Source organism: Plectropomus leopardus, chromosome 7 (assembly GCF_026936395.1).
Source record: "Plectropomus leopardus strain MGB_pleo_1.0 chromosome 7, ASM2693639v1, whole genome shotgun sequence".
Classification (NCBI taxonomy): domain Eukaryota; kingdom Metazoa; phylum Chordata; class Actinopteri; order Perciformes; family Serranidae; genus Plectropomus; species Plectropomus leopardus.
Window position 1 is genome coordinate 3430634 of NC_142182.1, and position 10770 is coordinate 3441403.

Consider the following 10770-nt stretch of genomic DNA (forward strand, 5'->3'; position numbering starts at 1 on the left):
CATTAGAGTCATATGCCAATTGATACGTTTGTTTTTGCTGAAAAATCTATTTTACGTTTCTATTTATATTACACCTAATATCATGCATCATATACTACTACTATTTTTAGTCACATAACTCTTATTTTATTTATTTATGCTACTATCGTTGTTAAAATGGACTCGACTTCATTGATTATTAAATTACCAAAAAAGTTTTTAATATATCAAATGTTCACAAATGATTATAGAACAGTCACAATATTAAGACGCTTGTCATTGTGATGTGTGGTCAAGTTCCCAAGTTTATGTTGCTTATAATTTTTTTCTGTTATTTAGATGCATTTCCAGTTTTATTTTGATACTTGCCTCTCCTTTCAGATCTTCTCTTCCTGCCTTCATGTGTTTATCTGTAATCATCAGCACTGATGTGTTTCACCTGTGCCCAATTATCCCCACTCTCTTTGTGTGTTTAGTCAGCGTGCTTCCCGTACCAGTTTGTGTTAGTAATTTTGTGTCAAGCGTTCCAGGGTTTTTTACTTGTGTTAGTTATCCTGGTTGTTTAGATCCTCGCTCGTGTTTTTTGACCTTGGTCTTTTCAGATTGTTTGCCTGTCTGATTGCCTGCCTGTGTACCGGGCCAGTTGTGAAAATAGAGATTTTTGATTTTCCTTTGAACCTGTCTCCAGAGTCCAACACTTGAGTCCTCATCTCTGCACACCAGTCTTGTCAATTATAAAATTCTGCCTTTCCAGGCTTTGGTGAAGATGCTATCCTGCATACTGTTGCCCTATACCAGGTAATCCTCTTTATGCTTCAGAAAAATCTGTGGACCATCTTTATTAATCTCTCCTCTGCTCTGTGGCTGTGTGTACCTGTGGCTTTTCTTAAGCTTCCCACAGCAGATAAGTCCAGAGAGAAAACATGGTGGAATGGAAACAAGTCTGTTTTATTATAATATTTTTATCGTATCCTTCAGGTTTAAATCCCAGCTCCGCTCAAGACTTCGCTCACCAGGAACTTTACAGCAACAACTGGAGGGAGAACAAGAGTTGAACCAGAGGTACTGGAAGTGGGGGTCTGAAAAGTGTGTGTGTGTGTGTGTGTCTGTGTGTGTGTGTGTGTGTGTGTGTGTGAGAGAGAAACATTCATTCATAATTATTGAAAGTGCACCTTGTCACAGGTGAAAACATAACGTATCCTGATACAGCTGTTGGTATGATATGTTGCAAAAAGTTAACTCTTCGGAACCTGAGCATATTGGCTTGATTTCTTTCAAAAACATGGGGAGAAGGCAACAAGTCAGACATGGCCCAACAATTAGCAATTTTTAAAAAAAAATACCTGAAAATAAGTACAAAAAAAGTAAAAATCAAAAACAAGAAAACTTCCTGAAAAGAACTGAAAATGAACAAATATAAATATTTGTGTTAAATATTTTAATTTTTTTTCCCTGTACATATTTATACAAATAGAAATTTATTTAAAAATTATTAAAGACTTTTTTTTCCCTTTTTCTCAGGTAAATTTGCCAAGTTCGTCATTGGATTTTTCTGCCGCAAACATCAAACCAATCTGCTCGTTTTCAAAGGGTTAAATAGCTTGTGAAAGGTATCTGAATGCAGCACAAGAAAACTGGGGGGTGATAGATAACACCAAATACTAGACAAAAATTGATTTGCATATTTCTATAGTGACACAGGAGGCGCCGGATCCAAATAAATAGGTTCTGGTCTCAACGTTTGAAGTTGACACGAATTAAGCCCTGCGTAAGACCCCATGTGACGTGGGTAAAGTTTTATTTGAGTGTCACAACCCCCCAAAAATGAGTCCTTTCATTATCAGGATTTGATCCATTTGGCCCAGTAACATTTTAAAAGTCTATAAGATCCGCATGATTAAATCACTTTATCCTCATTAAGTTAGCGTGGTGCTAATAATCACAAGTTAGCGGCGGCTGAAGTCTCTGGTGATCTTGCTGTGAGAGCTGCACGGTGCAGAAGTAGTGCCAGTCATCGCCGGATCATCTGGGTAATTTTACACATGGCTCCTGAATCATTTTGGAGTTTTGAGCCACTCATAGAAATGAAAAATGAAAGGTATCTCGTGTTCAATGCTGTATCAAGTTCTCTTCAATGTTTTCAGCAGTTTGAAATTTGATGACTTAAGTTTGTCGGCTCAGCGTTTGTTATCAGAGAGCTGCTCATGGATCCTACGTTCAATAAAATCATCAGACTGGACACACTGAGCACATTACAAACTGCAGTATAAATACCCAAAGTTACTGCAGAGTTGTATGACTTTCAGGGTGATTGATTGGTGATAAAGATAGCGTGTGCTTGATAATCCGATAAGAAACCATCAGCAGATGTTTCGCGAAGGAATTTTATGACGGTGACAAGTGACAGAATCATTACTTATTTTTTTTCAGCCCCAATATCCGGCGTTATATTAAACTTGGTGATGCTTGCTTCCAATCTTGGCTCAGCTGGTGACATTTTGTCAGTCCATTAATGAGGCAATGTGGAAACTGACAACAGGACTGTCAGTGTGAGCTCAACTCTGATAATGATGAGTGTAAAAAACCACCAGTGTGTGTTGATGTGAGTTCATGAGTTAGAGCTCGCTCACCAGACCCGGAGCCACATCAGCTCTATTAGCTGTCAAACAACTTGTAATTATTTCTAAATACCAACACACATCAACATGGGAACGTTTGCTGTGTATGACCTATTAATATCTGCAAAATCTAATTAAAAAGAAGAGTCGACAGCCAGGCCGGCGGCTCCGTGCGGCTGCGTCACACAGCTGTGTTTGAGCTAAAAGCTCATATCAGCGTGCTCACAGTGTCAATACTGATATTTTAATACTTAGCAGGTGTTATGTTGTGAGCATGTATGTTCCCAAGGTTCAGAGTTCCCAAATGTTCTGTTTCCTCACATCAACCCTCATATTCACCGAAAACATCACATCACCCCGATCCTTGCTTCCCTCCATTTGCTCCCTGTTTGTTTTAGAATAGATTTTTTAAAGCTTTTACTGATTGTTTTTAAAACTCGTCTGGCCCCAAGCTACACAACAGATATGTTGACCCCTTATGAGCCAGTTTGCAGCCTTAAATCCTCGGATGGGGCCCCTCTGGCCCTTCCAAAGTCAAAGCTTAAAACCAGCAAAGCTTCTGCTTTGCCCTGTTTGTCAAAGCACTTTGTAAACTCTGTTTTAAATGCTATATCAATACAGTTATTATTATTATTATTATTATTGTATTGTGTTTATTCTGCTTTCATTAGTCCTCTCTGCATATCAGTTGAACAGTAACTAATTGGAGAATTTTGAGAATTAATTCATGTCAGTCAGCAAATGCTGTTGCTTCACATACTTTCCTTTTCGAAACAACCCACTTTGCTATGCAAGTATTAGCAGCCACGTTTATTTCGTAAGTTAAGATTCAACCATTAATGAAAATGCTACACTAGATTTAAATGCTCAGTTTGAACACAAATTTTCTGCTCTGCACCCATCAAATTAATCAACAGCTTACCAACCTGTGAAAGAGGGCACTGGCCCCAGGTTGGCCCCCAGCCCTGTAGGCCACAAGATTTCAGTGTGCCAAATAATTTGCAGTAATTGATAAACTGTATTTCTCATGTAACTTCCACCACTATAACAAAAAGTACTGAATCAGTGAGGCTCGTAAGGAAGCTCCTGAGTGTGTCAAGACTGGGTTAGCAATCGAGCAAAGTGGGTGACTCCCCTGTAATCCTGCAAACCCTCACAGTGGGTTCACTGATTTGGCAATTTATTCATTTTCTCTTTGGAAATTAGTGAACAAGCACAACTAAAATCAGCTGACATCATGAAGGTCATACCTGAGCATGAGATCCCGTGTCGACCCTGTGTCACGATCAGGTATTAAAACAAAAGTTCTTTCAGCTCTTTTTTTATAGTTTGCTTAAAAAAAGCTTTTTCCTGAATACATTTGTGTTCATCAAACAATGATCTCAAAATCACAATGCACTGAGCTGTAGAAGAACGAGGGGTTAACAGGGACCCAGTGGCTAATATTTGCCGCTTGGCCGGGATAAGCAGCGTGAATTACAATTTTAAAGTGAATTCTGCAGCTAACAGGTCACCAGGGTGGAGATCCTAACACAGGTTGACGTGTTCTTGGCTTTTTTAGCATAACTTGAAATCCCACATTAGCATCTGAATTTAGAAAAAGCTGGAGGGGTTAGAGACACTTTTTGACTGAGGCAGGAATAGAAAGCAGTCTGGATGCTGATGAGCTTCTCCAGATTAACTGAAGGTGGAGGCGCATCAGTTTTGGAGAAGTTTCTGAGCTGAACGAGATGGCTCAAAGCTTTCGACGCATCAAAGGATGGAAACACATCTAATAGATGTCGCACAGAACAATGAATTTACAGTTTCTTTGCATTTTATTTCAAGTCTTTTCCCGAGTTTCGGCAAAGAAAATGTCACACATGGACAGCAAGATAAGATAAATTTTGCATATTTTGCCTAGGTCACCATTTTATTTTATTTTCTGTTTCTTTAATTGTTTTTCAGTTTCATTTTATTTCCTCTTTCTTTTGTACTTTGAGTTTTGTTGCCTGCCTGTTAACTACATTACAGCTTGCTTTTTGTTGAAAGCACCTTCCTGCCCACAGGAGGACGCTGTCCAGAGGTCGGAGCGGTGGATCACAAGATGAAGGGCTTTCCCCAGAAGACGGCTGCTCAGAACTGTGTGAACTCTGAGTGAATTCTGTGTCATTTTAAAGGTACGTTTGAAGTATGTTTCTTTTCCTAATGAAACCTAACTACTGTATATTTCTTTTCTGAAACCTAGCCACATAACCTAACCTAAACCTCCATAACAATAATTATGTAACTTTACATATAACGTATACTGGGCTGCTAATTCATAGGACAGTGATACTCACTTACAGCCAATGTGCCAAATCTGGCCTTCCCAGTCCATGTGAGCTCGCTGACTCTTGAAAACTTACAAAAACACTTTTCACAACACAGAGTTTTACCTTACTCCTGTGAGCACAATTAAAATTAAGTGGTCTTGAAACTGAAAGTTTATTTAAGGAGGGAAACGCTTAAACCCACAAGAAGAATTGCCTTGTTTTTTTCTTCTTTAGTTTCAGCAAGAATAAAAGCCACAAAAATTGTGGCACCTAATTGTGCAAGACAGCAATTATAGATTACAATGTGGTGGTTTTGCCACAAAAACGAAGGACATTTATACACCACATTTATCTCTACTCGCAGAGCGATCTCTTTCCCTGGCTTCACTATTGAGAATTTGAAAGGGATGTGTAAAACATGACACATTTGCTCTGCACCTACATCAATACCCATGCAGACTTAATCGACTTTAGGCTGAAATACAGCCCAGGGATAAATGGAAAACAAGAACAGCACGAGGGACAAAACTTGATGCTAAGGTTAATTAATTTTCCTGAAATTCCTTGAGAACGATGTGGGTGCGGAGCTACAGCTGAAGCACAATGGCACTTTAACTCGGGTCACAGGTATCTTTTTTCTTTCATTTTTAAACGCATTACTTGTCCCCAGTCAGTGTTGCTGCATGCCCTTTCGCTCCTTTTAAACCTGAAATATATTTCTGACATGTGGCACCTGGAAGTGCTCCAGATCTGGACGGATTCAGATGGAGTGCCGCCCGCTGTCGTATTTCTCTCTCTCCGCTCAACAACTGTGAATCAGGATCATGTCCCGACTATAAATCCCTGCTCAAGTCAAGGACAGCACAGTAATTAACACAAAGATTGGGAATGTGTGAGGAAAAGTAAGAGCTCTGCGTGTTTGTGTTGAAGAATCAAAATAAGAGCTGTCACATAAATACTCTCTGAGGATGAATAGATGAGTCGTAAAATGTGACGCATGAAGAATAAACACTCATCTCAATGCCAGAGGTTGGCTGCTGCAGTGGCTGGAAATCCTTCACGCTGGTTTATGGTGTTTGGGTCTGCGGGATAATTCTTCCGACATATTGTCATCATTTCTGAAACTCGTTGGCTCATATGTATTTACCAGGCACTGCCCAACAGCTATTAGAGCTAAAGAGTAATACCCAGTCTGAAAAATAGGAAGCAGAAAAAAGCAGCGATGTCCTTAAATAGGGTCGATCTGCCTTGAGAAATAAAGGTTGCAGTTTTTTGCCAAGCAGTGTTAAGTTCTTCAACATTTCAATTTGAGCTGTTTTTCATGGTGTTTAGACATTTCAATGACAAGGTGTGTTTACAAAGACAGACTAAATGGCTTTGACCCACTGCTGAATCAGCAGTGAAGGCCACTTTTACTTTTAGCTTCCAGTCGAGCTGGTATATTTCACTGAGGATTCTTTACTCCAGTAAACTCAACTCATTGCCTGCGAGCCAAATCTGGCCCCCGACAGGGTGCCAGGTGGCTCGACCACTATTTTTTTAAATCACAGTAAAAAAAAAAAAGTGATTCACAGTGGGAATTTTTGTACTTTCCGAATACATAAAGTGCAAGAGTGCATAAAACAGCATCAACATGGAGCTTGTTTATCAAAAAATGGGAGGATCCCCCGCACTCCCCAACAGAGGTCCCTGCTAAGCTCCTCATGTCCTAAAATCTAGAAAATGCCTTAAAATCTGAGAAATGTCCAAAAATCCAAAACATCTCCTAAAATCCTACAAATGTTCTAATACCCTAAATATCTCCTAAAATCTTAGAAATGTCCTAAAATTTAGAGAAAAATCTAAGAAATCTCCTTAAATCCTAAATATCTCCTAAAATCAGAGAAATGTTCTAAAATCCTAAATATGCCATAAAATCCTAGAAATGTCAGAAAATCTTAGAAATGTAATAAAATCTTAAATGTCTACAAATCTAGAGAAATGTCTCAAAATACTCAATATGTCCTAAAATCCCAGAAATGTCCTAACATCCTAGAAATGTGCTAACATCCTACAAACATGTATGAGGCTGCTACGACTGGCCCCTGGCCCCTGGCCCCCTGTCATTTTGCAAAAGTGGTCCTCAAGTAAAGGAAGTTTAGTACCCCTGCTCTCCTCTTTTACAAAGTTTAGCCAAACCACTCAAAATGTATCTCCAGTGTTATAATTTTTTCACTATGTTGTATTGAATCCACTCTTGAGTGCAGCTCGGGCTTCATATTTCTGTCCATACCCAACCAGACCCCAAGAGAGCATCACTGATGTTTAATACAGTGCGCTGACATGGAAATATTTGTTAATGAGTTTAATTAATGACCTCATTAGCATGGACCTGTGTTGAATATGTCGGGTTGAGTATTCTGGAGCATCAGGCAGCTCAGATGAGTCTTTATAACTCTTGTTTCTAATGTCAACTCAAAAGTCAGGTTACTGTTGCTGTCAGTAAACAGTAGAAGCTGCTGTGGTATCTGAAATTCATTTCTACATCATATGAATGGAGATATCTCATTTTCTTAAACACAGCTACAGGGGAAATGTTTCAGCTTTCCAATACCTCAGTGCAATTTCACAGAATGTGCTCATAGCAAGAAATATTGAGGGTCAGTATCTTTGCTTTTGAGTTTGAGACGTTGAAGGCTGTTGTTGACATTTCATCAGTCTCTCCTGGTCCGTGCGTTGCTGTGGTTTTCAGGATGGGACGGGGCTGTTGGCTGGTTCTGCTGAAAGATATGGAAATGTTCTGCCTGTCATACTGTAAATGTCATATCATTCTAGTATCTGTAGTGTTCGTGTCAGTGGCACCTTTGGGAAACATCATTTTTTGGCATATTTTTGTCATATTTTGCTGTACGATCCAGGATATTTTAGCTTTTTATTGGTCTCGTTTAAGCTGTAAACATTTTTTTTCTCAGCTTCCTCTGTGACATACTGTGTGTCTGTATGGTAGGTATCTGTTTTCACGTTAGCTTTCAAAAACCCATAGTGACCAAGGTCCAACTGCACAGACACGTTTAATCAGTTCAGTTTTAGACACATGATGGCAGCACGTTATCATCCCCAATCGTCACATTTTGCCACTTTACAGTGGATTTACGCGTCTACATATTACACTCTGGGTATTCTTCTGCGTCTGCTGTTGATGTTCCAGGGTGCTGCCACCATGATGTCAGCACAAGCACATGGTGGGATTATGCTGTATGTATTTATGCTTAGGCAACAAAAGCACATGACAACCAACACCAGGATGTCAACAAACGCTAATGCACGAATGGTTTGGATTAGGCAAAAGAGGCACATGTTAAGATGTAGAAAAAACATCACATTCAGAGAGGAAGCAAACCTCAGACTTTTGCATGAAAGTCCGGGAATGAAGTCAGTCTGGGCTTTGCCAGAAAAACACAAGGTCATCCACTAAAAAAAAAGATAACTCTCAATAAACTCTGAGCTTTTACTGCTGTGCAACATGACATCATCTGGCAAGGAGATACGTTGGCCAATCACATGCATGCAAGAGCAGATTTTGACTGGATTACTTTATAATGTGAGTGTCATATTTTTGCAGTTTACCTCTCGATCCATCCTGTTCTCCCACCAAATTCGTCAAATAGTACTACTCTTTTAGTGTTTTCAGTGCTTAAATTTGCTTGGATAGAGCAGGTGGTGTTGTTTTGTATGCTTGTTATTATGTGCCTGCGGACAGCGGGACAGCACCGGCTGCGTCCACATGCAAAGCACACTAGCGCCGTCACTTGAGAACACAGCCGGACAGCGCATGAAAAGCTGAAGGACAGGGTCATGTAATAAAGCCTGTGTAAACTACATAATATAAATAGCGTGAGTTTGCTTAATAGGTGGGTGGCATGTGCCTCTCTTGCCTTATCCCAACCACCGTGATGGTCTGCGCTGTTGTGTAAACATAGGGACCGTGCTGCTCATCCCACCATGTGCATTTGTTGAGATCATGGTAACAGCATCCCGCATCGTAAACAGCCGACACAAAAGGATACCTCAATCATAAGTAGACCTGGAGGGTCACTAACAGAGCGGCACTGTGTGATGAGTTGGGATGAGAACGTGTTGCTCAATCATTGTGACGAAATATAAAATAGTTGCCACCGTTGTTTCATGTTTTGGTATCTGATAAGCTTTAAATACCATTAATCTCTTACTCCAGCTGGACTTTTGGGTTATATTTCTTTGTGTCACTGATATCTCAAATATGACATCCCCCTAACACACCTCGCTGCATTGCTCAGGCTGTTTTGGTTCTGAATCTCCATTATTTGAATGGGAGAAGCAGTCATGTTTCAGTGTCCCTGTGAAAGCCTTGCTTCTCAAACAAACAGAGCCCCCCCCCCCAAATCAAGCGTCCTTGCTCTGAAACACTGACCCCTGAAGTGTCTTTGCTCTGTACCACTCAGACATGCCTGCTCTCACAGCGTGTGCGGTGTTTGTGCAGCCCACGAAGAGCAGACTGAACACTGTGAACAGTTGCTGTCAGAATGTGTGTGACAAGTAGTCAATATGTCTGTTTGAGTTGTCTTGTTGGCTTGTTTGTCCCCCGCAGACCTGTTTTCATCCACTGGCTGTTCTCAGTGTTTACAGTGGAGGGGACACAAAACTGACGATACAAGTGCTCACAGTCAGGGAGATTTTCAGCGGTTAAGAGACGTGTCCCTCATTTAAAACCCATCAGTTTGGCAGCAGGAGGAGCCGATATGGACGCTTCACAGCAGGCTCGTACAGGGGATCGTTTGTGGCTGCTGTGAAGTTACTTGGTGTCGTTGCGTTTGTGACGATGCAAATGGTTTACTTTTTAATGGAACCACTTTCTGCCATCATGGCTTGTTTCCAAGAATGTCTTTCATATCGATAAGCTACAGGGAGCTCGAATTCCCTAAAAAACACATTAACTCCTCAGGGAGTCTCATTTGAGAAATTTAGGTGGAGCCTTAAAATACAGTCATTTTTGGTGCCACTGTATGAATTGATATGTTTCAAATGTGGTGTTAAAATTATATATATTTCTTGACAGTTACAGATTGATGCCTACAGTTGAACATAAGTTTATCCTTTATGTGTCCAACAGCAGGGAAATTGCTACAGTACAGCAGCAAATGAGTAGCACAAACAGGACTTTTAATTAGTGCTTCTATTGCAGTTTTGCAAAATATGGATTTTTCAAATTGCTCAAATACCACATCATGCAATTGTAAAAACTTTTTTGCAAAAAATGGAAGGTTTTGTTTTAATTGATGTATATGATGAGGTGTATTTTATATTTGTAGTTTCTACTGTGATTTAACGTACAGGATCTTGCATTTCAGAGATTCCATATCTATGCTCCACTACTACCCTTTACATTTGACAGCAGTTTTGAGATAGAGCAACATTAATGTTATACATTGTGAATGATATTGGAATTTTTTATTTAGGGTCCTTATAGAGTTGTTATTTTGAAATTATGATCTTGAAAATCTGTGGGAACCCTGAAATATGCACAAGTAGAGATTTTTTGAAGATCAGGACCCTGATGAAGGCCACAAGCTGAAACATGTTGGTCTTGCAATAAAGTTGGTCTAAATATTAAAGGTGTTCAGCTGGAGCTTTGACCCATTTTGATTTATTTCCCTTCTCCGTGCACCTTGGTAGTAAGTGGAATTGTGCCAGAAACCCTCATTCTGCTTCCAAGTTAAACATTTTTCCTCCCTTTCTCTCCCAATAATGATACTGTAGTCTTTTAATTACACAAACAGCAGTACATTCAACAGATTAACTAATTAATCATGAACAGACACACACACACACACACACACCGAGATTTGCTACTGCCATGGTTA

General features: G+C 39.9%; 1 long non-coding RNA gene across 1 annotated transcript; it reads left to right on the forward strand.

Annotated features, from left to right (window-relative positions):
• Window positions 1-431: 431 nt before the first annotated feature.
• Window positions 432-10522, forward strand: LOC121949760 (uncharacterized). Its single transcript, XR_006106297.2, has 4 exons — window positions 432-777; window positions 958-1041; window positions 4646-4756; window positions 9498-10522. It is a non-coding gene; the product is annotated as an uncharacterized LOC121949760 (long non-coding RNA).
• Window positions 10523-10770: the final 248 nt, after the last annotated feature.